Consider the following 20,792-nt stretch of genomic DNA (forward strand, 5'->3'; position numbering starts at 1 on the left):
ACAAAAGCTTTGCAGTTTTATGAGATCCCATTTGTCGATTCTTGATCTTAGAGCATAAGCCATTGGTGTTTTGCAATTTTCATTTTCAAATGAAACAAAAACTTAAGTTAGCAAAAACTATTTTCAACAATAAAAGAACTTCTGGGTCAACCATCATCTCCAACCTCCAGCTATATTACCAACCAATAGTGATAAAAACTGTGTGGTATGGGTACAGAGACAGGCAGGTAGATCAGTGGAATAGAATTGAAGACTCAGAAATGAACCCCCACCCCTATGGTCACTCGATCTTTGACAAAGGAGCTAAAACCATCCAATGGGAAAAATACAGTATTTTCAACAAATGGTGCTGGTTCAACTGGAGGTCATCATGTAGAAGAATGCAAGTAGATCCATTCTTATTTGCTTGTACGAAGCTCAAGTCCAGGTTGACCAAGGACCTCCTCAACATTAAACCAATGTTCAGAAAATTTTCTCCAGTGCCCATGTGTTCGAGATGCTTCCCCACTTTTTCTTCTATTAGTTTGAGTGTATCTGATTTAATGTGGAGGTCCTTAATCCACGTGAACTTAAGCTTTGTACAGGGTGATAAGCATGGATCAATCTGCATTCTTCTACATGCTGACCTCCAGTTGAACCAGCACCATTTGCTGAAAATGCTATCTTTATTCTGTTGGATGGTTTTGGCTCCTTTGTCAAAAATCGAGTGACCATAGGTGTGTGGGCTCATTTCTGGGTCTTCAATTCTATTTCACTGATCTATCTCTCTGTCTCTGTACCAATACCATGCAGTTTTTATCATTATTGCTCTGTAATACTGCTTGAGTTCAGGCTGGAGAGATGGCTCAGCGGTTAAGAGCACCAACTACTCTTCCAAAGGTCCTGAGTTCAAATCCCAGCAACCACATGGTGGCTCACAACCACCTGTAATGGGATCCGATGCCCTCTTCTGGTGTGTCTGAAGATAGCTACAATGTACTCATATATAGTAAATAAATAAAATATTTAAAAAAAAAAATACTGCTTGAGTTCAGGGATAGTGATTCCCCCTAAAGTCCTTTTATTGTTGAGGATAGTTTTAGCTATCCTGGGTTTTTTGTTATTCCAGATGAATTTTCCAATTGTTCTGTCTAACTCTGTGAAGAATTGGATTGGTATTTTGATGGGGATTGCATTGAATCTGTAGATCGCTTTTGGTAAAATGGCCATTTTTACTATATTAATCCTGCCAATCCATGAGCATGGGAGATCTTTCCATCTTCTGAGATCTTCTTCAATTTCTTTCTTCAGAGGCCTGAAGTCCTTATCTTACAGATCTTTCACTTGCTTGGTTAAAATCACACCGAGGTATTTTATATTATTTGGGACTATTATGAAGGGTGTTGTTTCCCTAATTTCTTTCTCAGCTTGTTTCTCTTTTGCGTAGAGGAAGGCTACTGATTTATTTGAGTTAATTTTATACCCAGCCACTTTGCTGAAGGTGTTTATCAAGTTTAGTAGTTCTCTGGTGAAACTTTTGGGATCACTTAAATATACTATCATATCATCTGCAAATAGTGATATTTTGACTTCTTCTTTTCCAATCTGTATCAATTTGACCTCCTTTTGTTGACTGATTGCTCTAGCTAGAACTTCAAGAACTATATTGAATAAGTAGGGAAAGAGAGGGCAGCCTTGTCTAGACCCTGATTTTAGTGGGATTGCTTCAAGTTTCTCTCCATTTAGTTTAATGTTAGCAACTGGTTTGCTGTATATGGCTTTTACTGTGTTTAGGTATGGGCCTTGAATTCCTATTCTTTCCAGGACTTTTATCATGAAGGGGTGTTGAATTTTGTCAAATGCTTTCTCAGCATCTAATGAAATGATCATATGGTTTTTGTTTTTCAGTTTGTTTATATAATGGATTACGTTGATGGTTTTCCGTATATTAAACCATCCCTGCGTGCCTGGGATGAAGCCTACTTGATCATGGTGGATGATTGTTTTGATGAGCTCTTGGATTCGGTTTGCCAGAATTTTATTGAGTACTTTTGCGTCGATATTCATAAGGGAAATTGGTCTGAAGTTCTCTTTCTTTGTTGGGTCTTTGTGTGGTTTAGGTATAAGAGTAATTGTGGCTTCATAGAAGGAATTCGGTAATGCTCCATCTGTTTCAATTTTGTGGAATAGTTTGGATAATATTGGTACGAGGTCTTCTATGAAGATCTGATAGAATTCTGCACTGAACCCATCTGGACCTGGGCTGTTTTTGGTTGGGAGACCTTTAATGACTGCTTCTATTTCATTAGGAGTTATGGGGTTGTTTAAATGGTTTATCTGTTCCTGATTTATCTTCAGTACCTGGTATCTGTCCAGGAAATTGTCCATTTCCTGCAGATTTTCAAGTTTTGTTGAATATAGGCTTTTATAGTAGGGTCTGATGATTTTTTTTAATTTCCTCTGATTCTGTAGTTATGTCTCCCTTTTCATTTCTGATTTTGTTAATTTGGACAGTCTCTCTGTGACCTCTTGTTAGTCTGGCTAAGGGTTTATCTATCTTGTTGATTTTCTCAAAGAACCAACTTTTGGCTCTGTTGATTCTTTCTATGGTCCTTTTTGTTTCTACTTGGTTGATTTCAGTTCTGAGTTTGATTATTTCTTTCCTTCTACTCCTCCTGGGTGTATTTGCTTGTTTTTTGTTCTAGAGCTTTTAGGTGTGCTGTCAAGCTGCTGATATATGCTCTCTCCTGTTTCTTTCTGCAGGCACTCAGAGCTATGAGTTTTCCTCTTAGCACGGCTTTCATTGTGTCCCATAAGTTTGGGTATGTTGTACCTTCATTTTCATTAAATTCTAAGAAGTCTTTAATTTCTTTCTTTATTGCTTCTTTGACCAGGTTATCATTGAGTAGAGCATTTTTCAATTTCCACGTATATGTGGGCATTCTTTCCTTATTGTTATTGAAGACCAGCTTTAGTCTGTGGTGGTCTGATAGAACGCATGGGATTATTTCTCTTTCTGTATCTACTGAGGCCTGTTTTATGACCAATTATATAGTCAATTTTGGAGAAAGTACCATGAGGTGGTGAGAAGAAGGTATATCCTTTTGTTTTAGGATAGAATGTTCTATAAATATCTGTTAAGTCCATTTGGTTCTGTCTATGTCTCTGTTTAATTTCTGTTTCCATGATCTCTCCATTGATGAGAGTGGGGTGTTGAAATCTCCTACTATTATTGTGTGAGATGCAATGTGTACTTTGAGCTTTAGTAAGGTTTCTTTTATGTATGTAGGTGCCCTTGTATTTGGAGCATAGATATTTAGGATTGAGAGTTCATCTTGGTGGATTATTCCTTTGATGAATATGAAGTGTCCTTCCTTATCTTTTTTTATGACTTTTAGTTGAAAATCGATTTTATTCAATATTAGAATGGCTACTCCAGCTTGCTTCTTCCGACCATTTGCTTGGAAAGTTGTTTTCCAGCCTTTCACTCTGAGGTAGTGTCTGTCTTTGTCTCTGAGGTGTGTTTCCTGTAGGCAGCAGAATGCAGGGTCCTCATTGCGTATCCAGTTTGTTAATCTACGTCTTTTTATTGGGAAGTTGAGTCCATTGAAGTTGAGAGATATTAAGGAATAGTGAGTGTTGCTTCCTGCTATATTCGTACTTGGATGTGAGATTATGTTTGTGTGCTTTTCTTCTCTTTGTTTTGTTGCCAAGATGATTAGTTTCTTGTTTTTTCTAGGGTGTAGCTTGCCTCCTTATGTTGGGCTTTACCATTTATTATCCTTTGTAGGGCTGGATTTGTAGAAAGATATTGTGTAAATTTGGTTTTGTCATGGAATATCTTGGTTTCTCCATCTATGTTAATTGAGAGTTTTACTGGATACAGTAACCTGGGCTGGCATTTGTGCTCTTTTAGGGTCCGTATGACATCTGTCCAAGATCTTCTGGCTTTCATAGTCTCTGGAGAGAAGTCCGGTGTGATTCTGATAGGTCTGCCTTTATATGTTACTTGGCCTTTTTCCTTTATTGCTTTTAATATTCTTTCTTTGTTTTGTGCATTTGGTGTTTTGACTATTATGTGATGGGAGAGAGTTTCTTTTCTGGTCCAATCTATTTGGAGTTCTGTAGGCTTCTTGTATGTTTATGGGCATCTCTTTCTTTAGGTTAGGGAAGTTTTCTTCTATGATTTTGTTGAAGATATTTACTGGTCCTTTGAGCTGGGAGTCTTCACTCTCTTTTATACCTATTATCCTTAGGTTTGATCTTCTCATTGAGTCCTGGATTTCCTGTATGTTTTGGACTAGTAGCTTTTTCAGTTTTACATTATCTTTGACAGTTGTGTCAATGATTTCTATGGAATCTTCTGCTCCTAAGATTCTCTCTTCTATCTCTTGTATTCTGTTGGTGATGCTTGTATCTATGGTTCCTTGTCTCTTCCTATGGTTTTCTATATCCAGGGTTGTTTCCATGTGTTCTTTCTTGATTGCTTCTATTTCCATTTTTTAATTCCTTCAATTGTTTGATTGTGTTTTCCTGGAATTCTTTCAGGGATTTTTGTGATTCCTCTCTATAGGCTTCTACTTGTTTATTTATGTTTTCCTGCATTTCTCTAAGGGAGTTCTTTGTCTTTCTTGAAGTCCTCCATCATCATGATCAAATGTGATTTTAAATCTAGATCTTGCTTTTCTGATGTGTTTGGATATTCAGTGTTTGCTTTGGGCTCCGATGATGCCATGTAGTCTTGGTTTCTGTTGCTTGGATTCCTGTGCTTGTCTCTCGCCATCAGGTTGTCTCTGGTGTTACCTTGTTCTGCTATTTCTGACAGTGGCTAGACAGTCCTATAGGCCTGTGTGTCAGGAGTGCTGTAGACCTGTTTTCCTGTTTTCTTTCAGCCAGTTATGGGAACAGAGTGTTCTGCTTTTGGGCGTGTAGTCTTTCCTGTCTACTGGTCTTCAGCTGTTCCTGTGGGCCTGTGTTCTGAGTCCACCAGGCAGAAAAGTCGGTCTTATCTGTGGTCCCATGGCTGAAGTGGCTCCTGGGGGGCTGCTTTTGAGCTCTCAGTGAGGCAGCAACCAGGAGGGCCTGCACTGCCTTTTCCCTGGGCCCCCATGCACGGGTCCCAGATGGCGTTAGGTGTTTTCCTCTGGAGTCAGAAATGTGGGCAGAGAATAGTCTCTTCTGGCTTCCCCTCTGAAGGTTTAGCTCTCCCTCCCACGGGATTTGGGTGCAGGCAGCTTTTGAATGGGTCCCTTCAGATCCGGGCAGTGTCTGGACCTCAGGGGACCTGCCGCTTGAGTGCCCCTATCTTCCGGTTCCCAGAGGCCCTATACATTTTCCTCTTTGGCCAGGGATGTGGGTAGGGGTGGGCAGTATTGGTGGTCTCTCCAGCTGTGCAGTCTCAGGAGTACCCACCTGTCTGGGTGGTGAGCTCTCTCTCCCAAGGCTAGATAGATATTTCAATTTTAAGTTTTATATGGTAGGACAACAAGCTGACGTGGAAAGAGTTCAGGGAGTCCCAAAGTACCTGGAATTTTTACTTTTTACTGTTATTGCAGCCCAGCCTTTTCCAGTTTGTTAATTAAGATTTGAATTTTCTTATCATAGCAATGGTTCCTGATGTTGTCCGCACTCAGGAGACTACTTTCATAATCTTTATTCCCCATCTTTGCCTGTCTGTCCACCAAGTGTTGCTGCAGCAGTTTTCCTCACTCTTCCTTCCTGTTCTGCCATCTCCAAAAGTCTTCCTTCCTCTCCTGAGGTCCCCAGAGAAGTGTGAAAGACCAGGCAGGCGCTGCGTGCAGTCCACTTGTCCAAGCTGCACTCCCTCAGCAGCCTTTATAGTTTACTCCTGGGAGGAAGGGGCCTAGTAAATCTGTTCAGTCTTGGGGACCTCCTGAAGCTATTTTGAGGTGTTTGCCTTCTGTCTTCAGACCGTCCCTACAGGATGGAATGTTTTGATCTCAGGGGAAACGGCTGCATGACACTTTGGCATGTTACTGGGTTGTAGGCAGTGGATGAGAAGCTCAAAGAATACAGGCTCACCAAGTCCCGAGGTCCAAAGAGACAGCACATGGTTAACCAGGAAGCTTTATCGAGAATCCAAGTTCCACGGAGGTATCACGAATTTGAAGTATTTGGGTGTTCTTTTGACTCTTTAGAAATAAAATCATGGGATGGGGTAGAATAGAATCTATATGTTCTCTTAGGATAAGATATAAGCTAGACTACCCTAGTTTGTACTTCTTTACAGAAGTTAAGTGTTATTCGATGAAGCTTTTAGTTTGGAGTGGATTCACATGTTGCTGGCTAATTATATAAAATGCACATTTTCTTTGTTTCTTTGTAGCAGGGTCTCACCACATAGCACAGACTAGCCTCAAACTTGGGATTCCGCTACCTCGGCCTCCCAACTGCTGAAAGTTTCGACATGTGCCACAACCTCTAGTTAAAGTACTTATTTCAAACATGATTTAAAGAGAAAAAAAATTGAACCAAGAGATGGCTCATTCAGTGTCCCACACTACGTCTCGCCAGCAAGAATGACGCAGGATACAAAGGATCCTTCTGCAGAAACAGCTTTAATGCATCTTGAGAGCGAGAGCACAAGCTTACAATACGGAGACCCCGAGTGAGAGAAAGACCATCCCTTATATAGGAAACTATCCTCGCCTAGGACGTGTCACTCTCTGGCTGGTCGCTGCCAAATGTGCCAGATGACGTACCACAGCATACGTGTCCCCCTGAGTGAGGAATTTACCAGGCGCTTGCGTATTGCCCTTTTATTAGGTGCATCCTGCCAGATATCGGCGCCATCTTACAATGGAGAATGTGAGGACGGCCCTCCACAATTCAGTAAAAGTGCTTGCCACATAAGCCTGATGACCTAAGTTCAAGCCCGGCACCACAGTGGAAGAAAAGAATCAACTCCTGAAAGCTGTCCTCTGACCTACACACACACACACACATACACACACACACACACACATAAATATGCATGCACTAGTAATAATTTAATTTTAACAATCCTGGAACTTGTAGTCAGACACTGACTGATAGCCTTCATTAGGGGCTTTTGTCCCGACATTGGAGGAGAAAGTAGATAGAAAAGAATAAAACAAGGAGACCTACAGATGATCCGCATTCATTTCTTGTCTTGGACTGGAGGAACTACCTCTCAAGTGGGCAACAGACCTGTAATTAGAACTCTCTGCCCTGCCACCACCTAAGAGTGAGGCCTGAGATAGCTGCTATCCTCCTTTGTAAATTAGCACCATGTACTCCAAGTAAACACTATTGAATGTCCCCAGTATCTGTTCCCCTTGCTTCTTCCCAAAGTCCCAACTTCGTTCGTTCATTCATGCACACCCCGATGACCTAGAAAACTACTCCATTCTCCACTCCAGGAGTAAATCCTTTCTGCTTATGCCAACAACTGTCTTCTCTCTCTTCCAGGCCAGTAACTGGCTCAGGAACCACCAGGTTGCTGTGGGTTATGCTCTACGGGAGGGATAAAATACTTAACGAGGACAGAACTTTTCTTCTGCCCATGGGTGAGAGACCTTTTTCATTGTAAGCTAGGTACAAATAATGAGGTGGGCTGCCCAAGTCGCTACTGACATGAGGGACAGTAGCGGTGGATAGAGTTGATACCACTGATGGCAGGGTGGAAAGAATTACTATACATGCTCCCCAACCTGCTCGTTAACAGTCCTGAGATTCCTGCATGTCTGGACTTAAAACTGAGACGATTGCCACCTACTTTCTTCTTTAAGACTGTTTGGATCAGGCTCCCCAGTGCCTGCACCTGGCTTAATGGCTAGGCAATAAGGCAGAAGGGACTTTAGTAATCATTCTCAAGTGTTGTAAGCCTCGCCTTGTCCGTGTTGAGATAACCTTGTCCTCTCTCCTCACTTCTGAGCAGAGATGTGTGTTCGTCCAACACTCGGTGCATTATGGACACATAATAAATGCAAATTAACATGTTGACTAACAAATCGTCACCAGATGCTCTTAAGGCTTTGGAATCCTCAAGTGGAACTGACCACAATAGTGGTTTAACTATTACGTCACCCATCTCTGTAATCCTGAGTGTCTGTCTGACTTATGACTGAAGGCTCATTAGATTGCTGCTGCCCTGTTTAAGTCAAAGTGCTCAGTGCATGGCCCCTCAAGGCAGCCTTGGGAGAGGACCGGCGTTCGGCTTCTCCGTACACGGTCACTTTGGTTTACTCTGTTCAAAGGTCAGAGTTCAACATCCAGAAACAAGATGTCAAAAACTAAAAAGTTTCTGCAGTGACATAAATGCCCGTGAAGATGTAGAGGAAGAGGAGCCCTTGCCTACTCTTCATGGGAGGGTAAAGTGGAGTATCCATGACTGAAATCGGTATAGAGGCATCTCAGAAGGCTAAAGATAGAACTGCCATATGACCGAGCTAGCTACGTCACTTCTGCATGACCAACCACAGGGATACTTGCATATCCATGTTGATTAATGCCCTGTTTAAAATAGCAAAAATTTAAAAACAGAATCAACAGATGAATGGATAATAAAAATTGATAGATATACACAATTTTTCAGGAAAAAAATAGATGGAACTAGAAAACATTGTCTTAAGCAGGGCAGAAAAACAAACACTATGTGATCTCCCTCATATGTGGGTCCTAACCTCTGTCACATGTGTATGTCCATGTAAGAGTAAATGTGGGTGCGATCCAGGAAACTAGAACGGTGAGATAGGGAGAAGGAAGCTTTAGTGGAGGGTTCTGGAAGGTGCTAGAACACACGTGATATGGTGGGGGTGGAAGGGACATTGGGACAAAGGGCACAGCAGGGAAGGAGGCAAAGACAGGAAGCAGGGAAACAGGCCAAAACAAAGTATGAAGATGTCATAAGGACATCTGTGTAGGCTAGTTAAATGGGTTTTGTTTTAAACCAAAGGGGGAAATTGTTTTTAATTTTACATAACCAGGAGAAGGCTGTGGAGATGGCTCAGTGGGTAAAGTAAGGGCTGTGCAAACATGAGGAGCAGAATCTGAATCTTCACCGCCACCCTCAATGCTGGGAGAGTGGAGACAGGAGGGTGCTGGGAGCTCACTGGCTAAACGGCCGGCCGAGCTAGCTTCAGACTCAGTGAGAAACCTTGTCTCAAGAAATGAGATGGAGAGGAGCAGGCATGCGTATCTAGCCTGCAGCCTCCATAAGTCCATCCACACGGAAAGACACCCATGCACATATGTGGGCACACATGATTCCACAACATACGCACACACTAATAAAATTTTAGTTTAAACTATTAAAGTACCTATTTTAAAAGACTAGGAGAGATGAACCTTAGAAGTCCTAACTTCATAGTTTTGAGATTTTTGCTTACAAAATGTCATGTTTATAACATCCTTTTCCTCTTTCTTTTATTTTCTCTAAAGACAGTTACTTATATCCAGTTTAGTAATCTTCATGTTTCGTTCTTCCATGTTTTGACTTACATGAATTTAAAAAAAAATCACATTCGCAAAGGCTGCTGGGAAAATGTGTTGATAACCAGGTGTATTCCTGACGAACTGAAGTTAGAGTATGTGTGCGCACAGACACATATGCACAACCTTGGGAAATGACAGTGAGGATCGGCACTGATGACGCTGATACAAACCAATCACAAGTAGACGGGCCACATAGGCAGTTGGCATGCACATAAAGGGCTCAGAACTCAGAGAAGCGTAGTTCACAGAGCCTCACTTCTGCTGTGCACTGTGTGCTCTCTCTCGACCTGTGCCGTGCTGTGCCGTGTGGTGCGGTGCCTGCGGTGCGGTGCTGTGCAGTGCACGTGTGCTTTCTCTGACCTCATCTGGCAGCGCAGCATCTCTACCTCTTCTGTTCTCAGCGAGGACCCCTAAAAGCCCTTCGACTTGTCCACTCACTCCTCCACTATCAGACTCAACTTCCCTCCCTGCGGCTAAGCAAGTCTCTGATGCATGACTTTGTTTTATAATAACAAAACTTACCCCTCTCTGCTTCGTTTGGTGATTACAATCCTTGTGTTTTTAACAGAGAAAAAAAGTGACACAGAAGATAAATTACACATTCAAGAATCCACCTTCAGACTGTCGGAGCCAGAGGGGTCAAGGACACCACAAGGACATGGCTCACAGGGCCTCACAGAGACTGAATCAACAACCAGGGAGCCTGCATGGGCCTGACCCGGGCCCTCTGCATATATATATTATGGTTGTGTAGCTTGGTCTTCTTGTAGGACTCCTAGCAGTGGGAGCAGGGGCTGTCTCTGACTTTTTGCCTGCTTTTAGGACCCTTGGGTTGCCCTGTCCAGCTTTGATATGAAGTGCCCAGTCTTACTGCAGCTTGCCATCCCATGCTTGGTTGATATCCACAGGAGACCTGCCCTTTTCTGAATGGAAACAGAGGCGTGGATGGGGGAGAGAGACAAGGGAGGGAAGGGCCAGAGGAGGGGCTACAAAGGGAGAGAGGGAACTGAGGCCAGGATGTAATATATGAGGGAATAATAAATTAAAATGAATCATTTTTTAAAAAGAAGACACCTTCAGTTAGTAAACGGGAAAAATGAAATTGAAATTCATGTGTTCACTGCCATTAGACCACTTCCTTTTATTAAATTATGTTTCCTTTAAAGCAAGCTGCTGTGTGGTGTGTGTGCGTGTGTTTGTGCGTGTGTGTGTGTGTGTGCATGCATGTGTTTATGCGTGCATGTGTGTGTGTGTGTGTGTGTGTTTGCACACACATGCACGTGTCCTGTACATGCTAAACTGGGATACTTGCCCAAGCCAAGAAAGCTATCTTTTCCAAATTGCTTTTCATCTAGGGTCAGCAAGATGGCTCAGATGTGTGGTGGTTTGAATATGGGGAGTGACACCATTAGCGGGTGTGGCCTTCTTGGAGGAAGTGTGTCACTGTGGGAGTGGGCTTTGAGGTCCTAGGCTCAGGCTCTGCACAGTGTGGAAGAAAGCCTCCCACAGATGCTTGTGGAAGGGAGTCCCTCCTGGCTGCCTTTAGGTCAAGTTGTAGAACTTCTCTGCTCCTCCAGCACTGTGTCTGCCTGCACACTGCCATGCTTGTCACCATGATATAATGGACTCACACTGTAAGACAGCCCCAAGTACATTTGCCTTGGTCATGCTGCTCCCAACCCCCAAGCAATAAAACCCAAACTAAGACAAAGTGCTTCCCAATAAGGCTAATAACCTATATTCAATCCCCAGAACCTACATGGTTGACAGAAAGAACCAGCTCCTGCAAGTTGTCCTTTGACCTACATACATACAAGCACCATAGCCTCTACATGCACCCTATAGCCTCCACAAGTATTAAAAACAGTATATACATACATACATACATACATACATACATACATACATACATACACGTACACACACATACACACAAAGAAATGTAAAAAAAAATTTTTTCATGTATTATGCCATATAAATCTAAGGTACAAAAATCATATTAAATATTTAGTAGCTATAATTTCCAGTTAGGAAACTGAAAATCAAAAAGATCCAGAGTCAAACTGGGTGCTGGAGGTGCAGGCCTTTAATCCCAGCTCTCAGGAAGCAGAGGTAAGAGAATCTCTGCTGAGTTCAAGGCCAGCCTGGTCTACAGAGGTAGTTGCAGGACAGCCAAGAAAAACAGAGAAACCCTGTCTCAAAATAAAATGAAAATTAAGAAAAGATTCATAATCTCAATGGCTCAAACAGAAGCAAACAAATGGAAAAACCAATGGCCCTCAATAACTCTGGGTTTGAGCATTTTAGTGTAAGAACTGAGTGTGCAACTGTTCAACAAGGCCTGGATGTTGGTGAGGTCAGTGAACTCAGTGCATGTCCCCGTCTTTGAAATGTGGACTTTAGCACTTTCCCTAGCTCTGCGGGCTGACATTCTCCCTCATACACACACCTCCTCTACCCTGTGTGTGTATGGTGGGTGCTGGTCAGCATCAGCGAGTACAGGCTGGCTCTGTACACAGAGCAGAGTGAGAGCAAGTAAGTGTAGACCATGCAGTCCATGGACATGTTTAAAACACTCAAAAAGCACTCAAAAGTCACACTAGACAGACAAAATAGAAGTCACAGTAGACTCTCTGCAGACAAAATAGGAGGCAAGTAGTCTGGCTGGGTGTGTTGTCTGCCGAGTCCTTGTAATTCATGAGAAGTCAAATGATGCTGATTCCTACCTCACCTGGGTTTTGTTCTGTGTGTGTGTAAGAGAGCCAATATCAAGGTAACTATGACGGTACTGTGCAAAGTGATGAAATGAACGTTAAGTTTGTAGTAAGACCCATTTAACTCCCTCTCTGCCCACATCTCTTCAGCGACAGTGATTAAATATAGTGAGTCCTAAAGAAAGTTCAGTTATGCAGTCAGCTACAGGGTGGACATGAGAATACTACCCCAGCACAGTCATTGCCATCAGACATGCAGAGCTCTCAGTGCCAGACAGCAGTGCCCAAGGAAACTGACTGACCCTGGGGAAAGGAGTGCATCAGATTAAACCATTAAATGAGTGAAGCATTTAAGAGTAAGCTTGGGTCTAGTCCAGTCCAGCATATATATATATATATATATATATATATATATATATATATATATATATATATATATGGCTAAAACTGGAGTCATAATGGAAATACAAATGTATGAGCTAGGAAGACAGTCATAGCTGAGCAGGGAACAATTTCTAGACAGACTCCTTCATATTGAAACAGACTCCATCAGGACCAAGAGAGTCAAAGAACCAATGTCCTAGAAGGAGAGCTTAGCAGAGGCCAGAAGTTGGTCCAAGCTTTCACGGTGTGGTGATTTGAATAGGTTTGATCCCCATAGATTCCTGTGTTTGAATGCTTGGCCATAGGGAGTGGCACTATTAGGAGGAGGTATGGACTTATTGGAGGAAGTGTGGCCTTGCTGGAGGGCACAGGCTGGCTTTGAGGTCTCCTATGTACAGGCTCTGCCCAGTGTGAGAATCAATCCTTTTCCTGGCTACCTTCAGATCAAGATGTAGAACTCTCAGCAACTCCAGCACCATGTCTGTCTGCATGCTGCCATGCTTCCTGCCATAATGATTGTCTTAGAGTTTCCACTGCTGTTAAGAGATGCCATGACCGGGGTTGGGGATTTGGCTCAGTGGCAGAGCGCTTGCCTAGGAAGCGCAAGGCCCTGGGTTCGGTCCCCAGCTCCGAAAAAAAGAACCAAAAAAAAAAAAGAGATGCCATGACCAAGGCAACTCTTATAAAATTTATTGGGGGTGACTTACAGTTTCAGAGGTTCAGTCCATTATTATCATTGCAAGAAGCATGGCACCATGCAGGCAGACATAGGGCTAGAGAGGCCGAGAGTTGTACATTTTGATCCAAAAGCATCCATAAAGTGACACTGTCCTCCACAAGCAGCCAGAAGGAGGGTCTAAAAGCCCACCCCCACAGTGACACACTTTCTCCAAGGTCACACCTATTGCAACAAAGCCATACTTCTTAATAATACCACTTCCCATAGGCCAAGCATATTCAAACACCACAATGATAATGGACTAAACCTCTGAAATTGTAAGTCAGTCCCAACTAAATGTTTACCTTTATAAGAGTTGCCTTGGTCATGGTATCTCTTCAGAGCAGTAAAACCCTAACTAAGACACATGGTGCGTTGAAAGTTCACCGCCTTCTTAACATATCCACACCAAGTCTTTTAGTCTTTGCAGAAATAGCTCAGGAATTATAAGGGGTGAGCTTATCCTGGATGATCAGGATAAGCCATAAACAAGATCACTTGTTTCCTTAGAAAAGAGACATGAAAAGGAAGGCAACATGAAGGCAGAACTTGGAGCGATGAGGTTACAAGCCACACAACACCAGGAGTTCTGATAGCTCCCAGAAGCGGGAAGAGGCAAGGCGCAAATTCTTCCTTACGGTCTTCAGGAAGAACTCAGTTCTGACCACACCTGGATTTGGGACTTCCGGCTCCAGAACCGAAGGAATAAACGTGCTTTTCTTTTCAGTGGGTCTGCTCAGGCGGCCCAAGGGAACTGCACAGCCCTGAATAAGAGTTTACAGTTCAGACAAAACTCCACAGCTGACACGGCTATAAATGGTGAAGCAAAGCAGCCTTTTCCTCCCTGGATACAAGACTTGGGCCATCCAGACTGTTCCAAACTTTACCGTGGTGGGGAAACGTAAGCCCGGGATTGGTCCAGGAGCTGGTGGGTTCATCTCAGCCAGGACATCCAGGCAAGGGAAACTACTGATAAAGAGGTCCATAACTTTTTTGCAATAAATGACAAATGTCACCGAGAACTTGACCATGTACAGTTGATGTCCCGTTTCAGAACAAAAGTCACAAGCTCAGAAAGCACACTGTTCCTGCTGTGGGGGAATCTGCGCCATGGTACTGGGTTAGCCGCTCCCACTCGTGTGCCAGACAAATGCCAGCACGTTGGAATGGAGACAAGACCAGGCTGTGATTCGCAGCTTCTCAGCTTCCTTCAGAAGGTCCAGATCCCTGTCGCAGCTCGAACCCCTGAAGTGCTCAGGAACATCCTCCTTCAGCTAATGGTCGCTGGGACCCGAGAAGATTACCTTGCACCCACATTAACGTGAAAGGAGACTGGGAGAGAGCTTTCGATGATAAACTGTTCTTATGGGAGGGTTTTGATCCACAAGTCCAAGAAACAGCCTGGTGAGTACACAAAGCAGGGTTCACCATTCCTCACCCCAAAATAGTATCAAGGTGGGATTTCAGTTTATACGTTCTCAAAAGCCATGTGCCCCTCTTCCCTAGGTACCACAGGAAACTCATGGAGACATCAGTCACAGCTCCTGTCTCGCAGAAGCTTCTGCTCATGCTTATAGTAAGAGGTCTACCCAGACCCTAATCTCCGGGGCTACGGGTATAGTTGAGTAGCACAAACCATCAAAATTTAAGGTAGAGAACTGTTTTTTTTTTTTTTTTGGTTCTTTTTTTCGGAGCTGGGGATCGAACCCAGGGCCTTGCGCTTCCTAGGCAAGCGCTCTACCACTGAGCTAAATCCCCAACCCCGAGAACTGTTTTAATTTACCCATGAAAATGTCCCAAAATAAGGCAATCTGATATTAAATTGATATGCTCTATCTTGTGGCCCCCGTAAACCATCTTGTCCCGAGTAATCAGCATGACCCTGCAATAAGAAGATACAAGGTATGGCACAATGAATGTCTCCAAGATCGTCTCAATCGTTTCCCCTCTCTCTGGCCGTGAGTCACTTCCTTTTATGATGGTTCTGTGTGCAGATATCACTAAGTTCTTTGCCAACCCTGCAATATTCCTTGGGCGATTTGTTGTTAAGATATACGACATCTTCATTAAAGCATATGGTTTGGTCTCCATACAGAAGGAAGGTCGATCAAAGACTAAGGTACAGTGGCCTGCTCAAAAGCTGGTGCTCCTCCGTGGAGGCTCCATGGCCTATAGAAGAAAGCTGAGAGCCGTCTTCATGAGCTGAGGCCCAGGAGACATTTACTAGCTCCACCAGACAGTTCTCACAGTCTGTACTACAATATCTGGCTAGGATTCCTCTCTGGCTCCCATATTTCTTGATTAACTTTCTAAAGGTTAAAACACTACAAAACAGAACTTAATGTGAGGACTGGGGTTACAGCCCATTCTCAAGGCCCTAGTTATCCCCAGCACCACACACACACTCACGCACGCACACACGCACGCACGCACGCACACGCACATGCACATCCACACAGAGAGCATCCCGGGGAGTAGTAGTTATGCTGGCAAAACTGTCCAACTGAGAAGAACACTTTGCTGCAGATGTCTCAGAGAGAGACCTGACTACTGACTTCTCAAAGAATTGGTGCATGGAGCTATGTGCTTACCTCCTGCCTCCCAGGGCTACTCTGTCTGTTGCTTGCCTGTGTGCTAAAATATTCATTTGAATAGAATCAAAATGGTATTCCACACCTAGCACATCTGTGAAAGCTTGCCTGTTGAGCAAATGACCAAAGTCCACCCGCCCTCCATCTGTCAGGAGCTGCTGCTAACCAGGTGCCAACCCTGAACCTCGTCCTCCCAGACAGACACAAGGGGTCAATGAAAAATGGTGTCAGAGAGGCCCCAAGCATGAGCGGGTCTAGTGAGAAGCGGCAGGTTTTAAAGAGAAGTGTACTAAGTAAGACTAGAAAAACTACAGAGGTGCTTGCCTTCAGAATGTGTCTGGGGATCAAAGTCCAGCCTGGTTTTTGAGAGAGCTCCTGACAGCCTGAAAACCTGGCATTGTTATTTTTAAGCAGCAAGGATCACTTCTGGTATCTAACACTGGACACATTGACAGGAACGGGGTGGATGGAACAGAAAAGAATCTGTTTTTGCAGTTTTAAGAAAGAAGAAAAAAAAGGCTTTCTGATTTCTCAAGTCATCTGAAACCTTGCCAGAGAAATACTTGATTTCAGCATTCCTCAGCTTTCCACAGTGATGCCGAAAGTGGTGTCCCCCACATGTGAGGATGTATTTCTGAGCTGGAGTTTTTCTCAAGATGTTCCAAGCCTGCAGGCTCCTGATTCTTTTTCCAATTACCAAGATGATAGCATCCCAGTGAGGATTGTGATTAGTCTAAACTCTTCACAGCTGTGAGAGACGAACGTCCAAATTCCAATAAAGATTCTGCATGTTCTGGACTGAATTTACCTACATGACATCCCCTACTTTCAGGAGCAGTCAGAGTTGCTAAAAATGCTGTCTCATGTCTTCCCTGACATCGGATGCCGGGAGGCTTGAGGCTTGAGCATCCTCCAAGAGGATGCCTTTCTCATGTCAATGCCATCCAATGGTGGCCATTTATTTAGTAGGACTGTGGCATGTCAGGAGAACAGCAGGGCTGGGAAATAAACCTAAGTATGTGGGAATTCAAAGGGGCCCTGCAATTCATTATGTGAATAGTCATGAGGATTATTAAACACCTTGTAACTGAAGGGGTTGGCCGGGAGCTACAAGGGACAACAAACCCAGCTGCCTCACCACCTCTAACTCATTGAACACAGGCTCCGGACATTCTTTGGTTACTTAGAGAAGCCCACAGGGCCTTGTTTTCTTAATTTGGACACCTTCTTGCAAAATACGACCCTAGACATATGGCACAGACCTAAGTAGTCCTCATGCTACCTCTGTCACCATCCTCAGTCATTCTTCCCGTCCATCTCCATTCCCTTGGGATTCCCCACTGATGTCAAACCCACTCTCATCTAGGGACGCCCATAGTTGCCTTACTCAGCAGGGACCCAGATAGGCTACCCATGCCCTCCTTCATTCTGGTCTTCCTGCAGCTGCGGTGGCCTCAGCCTCTGCTCCCAGCCCATCTCTATCCCCTTGAGACTTGGACCACATGTGGCACTGATTCCGGGTACCACTAGTTCCCCATCAGAGCCCTCCCCCATGGATCCAGACCCTGAACCCTACTTGAGACCCTTCTCCTGAATGCTGGCCTACCATCCCACCACACACTGAGCTAATCTCCCCTGCATGCTGGCCTACCATCCCACCACACACTGAGCTAATCTGAGACTACTTTCAAGCTGAACCTAGAGTTCCAACCAGAACTTCAGATCGGGGACCAGTTTGAGCCTAAACCCTGAAACCCAGAGTGACCACAACATTGAAAAATAAGGATTATTCAGCTGATCCACAACTTGACAGATTGGGATAACAACCAAAGAACCCAATGACAAGCAACAAAGGTCAAACCAGATATCTACACCAAGAAATACCACAAACATCATAACTCCAGGTGCCTAGATCATATCACAAAAACATGAATACCATGCCTCCTATAGAAACATGCCTCCTATAGAAACATGCCTCCTATAGAAACATGCCTCCTATAGAAACATGCCTATTGTAATGTTCTGTTGTGTGTCATTTTTGAAGCATGCTTCTTCTGGCTAGGCTCTGGGACTAGCAGGCACTCGCCTACTGCCCAGTCAGCCCCTATGGCTAGCTAATACTTTCCCAAGATTCCAGCTATGAATGAGAACATGAGAACAGCCGCATGTATTCAAGAGCACCACCTGCTCCTCCTTGCCCAGTGCCAGAAATGGCCGTCTCACCCAGATCCCATGACTGGCTTGCTAAGCTGCCCAACAACCATCCCTCCTGAGAACTCCTGGAGCTACTGCTCACGCTGACTGACCACTCTGGCGGCCCGCTTTCTCCTGCCCACCGGAGTCGCCACAGATGGAAAACACCAGACAATCTTAATATTTTAAAATCAGCCAGATGACACAACAGCTGGACTGGGACTCTATCATCCTTAACTCATCAGCTATTCTATATCAGAATTCACCATCAGATCTAACAGCCCCCAGGCCTACATGTTGTCTGTGCTCCTCTCTCCAAAGCCTGACTGAAAACCCCTTTATCTCATCTCCTCCTCTTCCTCCTGGGACCCAGAAATTCCTCCTCTATATCTTCCCCCAGTGATTAGCTTCTGCCATCTTTATTGACCCAATCAAGAGACAATTAGGGAATCTCCTCCTACAATGTTCCCCAAGAAAAAACATTTGGCTGAAGCACAAGACAAGGACTTCAATATAGCAAGCATAAATACATTCAAGGACCTTAAAGAAGATATGAGAAAATGACTGAATCAAGACCATGAAATCACAAACAGTTAAATGAGGTAATGATAGTAATTCAAGGTATAAAGATAGAATTTAACAGAGATATAGAATAAGTAAAGAAAATCAAACTGAAATAAAATTTTAGATGAAAAACTCAGGAAGTCAAATAAAAAGCTCAGAGGAAAAATTCATCAGCAGACTGGATGAAGTGGAAAAAGATAATTTCAGATCTTGAAGATGAGGTAGACAAAATGAACCAATCACTCAGCACTTAGAGGTCAAAAAAAAAAAAAGAGGAAAAAAATGTTCAATCTAAAAAAAAAAAAATCCAGGAAACCTGGGGCACTATGAAAAAACAAAAACTATCTAAGAATAATAGGTATAGAGGAAGGAGAAGAATTCTTGGTCAACAGTACACCACAGCACAAAAAATATTTCTTTTTAAAAATAGTGAATGGGGGCCAGAAAGATGGCTCAGTGGTTAAGAGCACTGACTGCTCTTCCAGAGGTCCTGAGTTCAAATCCCAACAACCACATGGTGGCTCACAACCACCTGTCTTAGGGTTTCACTGGTGTAAACAGACACCTATTCTAGTGACCACGGCAACATTTAATTTGGGCTGGCTTATAGCTTCAGAGTTACAGTCCATTATCATCAAGGTAAGGTCATGGCAGTGTACAGGCAGGCATGGTGCAGAAGGAACTGAGAGTTCTACATGTTCATCTGAAGGCTGCTATGTGGAGACTCACTAGGCAGCTAGGATGAGGGTATTAAAGCCCATGTCCACAGTGACACACCTACTCCAAGAAGACCACACCTACTCCAAGAAGACCACACCTACTCCAAGAAGACCACACCTACTCCAAGAAGACCACACCTACTCCAAGAAGACCACACCTTCTAATAATGCCACACCCTGGGCCAAGCATATACAAACCATCACACCATCTTTAATGGGATTCCATGCCTTCTTCTGGTATGTCTGAAAACAGTGACTGTGTCCTAATAAATATCTTAAGAAAAAAGTCACAGAGGACAACTTCCCAAATCTAAAGAAAGAGATGTCTATCAAGGTGCAGGAGACATGGAGAACATCGGAAACATCAGAGGGTCCATCAAATAATGCCTGACTTTTTGATGGAGCATGAAATACAGCAGAGCCAGGAGTAGTGTTCTACAAGCTCTGAAAGACCACAGGCACTGGCCAGGACTACCACACCCAGCAAATCAATAGATCATTATTATTAAAGGAGAGAGTAAATTTTATCACTAAAGACAACTTTAAGCGTTTGTGTTCACCAACCCAACTGCACAGAACACAACTTGTCTAAAGAGGTAACCACATCAGCTTACAATCTCACATCATAGCCCATCACTGAGGGGAGTCAGGGCAGGAATTCAAATAGGGCAGGAACTTGGAGGCAGAAAAAATGATACATAAGCCATAGAGGAATGCTGCTTACTGGCTTGCCCAGCCTGCTTTCTTATAGAACCCAGTACCATCAGCCGAGGGGTGGCACTTCCCACAATGAGGGGGACCCTCTCCCACACTCAAGAAAATGTATCACAGACTTTCTCACTGGCCAATCTAGTGGGGAAATTTTCTCAGTTGAGGTTCTGTCTTCCAAAATAGCATAAAACTAATCAGCACAATATCATTGGTCATCAGGGAAATGCAAATTAAAACTACCTTGAGATTTCATCGTGGGGCTGGAGAGATGGTTCAGTGGTTAAGAGCACTGACTGCTCTTCCAGAAGTCCTGAGTTCAATTCCCAGCCACCACATGGTGGCTCACAACCATCTGTAATGGGATCCAATGCCCTCTTCTGGAGTATCTGAAGTCAGCTAGGGTACTCACATACATAAAATAAATAAATCTTCTTTTTAAAAAGAGAGCTTTCACCTCATTTCAGTGTGGTAGTTTGAATATGTGTGACCCATACCAAGGAGGTGTGGCCTTGTTGGGAAAAGTGCATCACTGTGGGGGTGGGCTTTGAGAGGTCCTTGTGCTCAAGCTACACCCCCTGTGGGACAGTCGTCTCCTAGCTGCCTTGGATCAAGATGTAGAACTCATGGCTCCTCCAGTATCAAGTCTGTCTATATAATGCCGTGCTTCCCACTATGATGAACAGAAGGTTACATCTGTGAAAGGTGAGATCTGAACTTGTGTATCCTTTATCGTGAGCGAGTC

At 43.7% G+C, this 20,792-nt stretch overlaps 1 long non-coding RNA gene across 1 annotated transcript in view; it reads right to left on the reverse strand.

The window, feature by feature from the left end:
* The window catches only part of LOC120102827 (uncharacterized), a 274,820-nt gene that overhangs the window by 201,717 nt on the left and 52,311 nt on the right, over positions 1 to 20,792 (reverse strand). The gene's annotated exons all lie outside the window — the stretch shown is intronic.

Source organism: Rattus norvegicus, chromosome 5 (genome assembly GCF_036323735.1).
Source record: "Rattus norvegicus strain BN/NHsdMcwi chromosome 5, GRCr8, whole genome shotgun sequence".
In the NCBI taxonomy this organism is placed as follows: domain Eukaryota; kingdom Metazoa; phylum Chordata; class Mammalia; order Rodentia; family Muridae; genus Rattus; species Rattus norvegicus.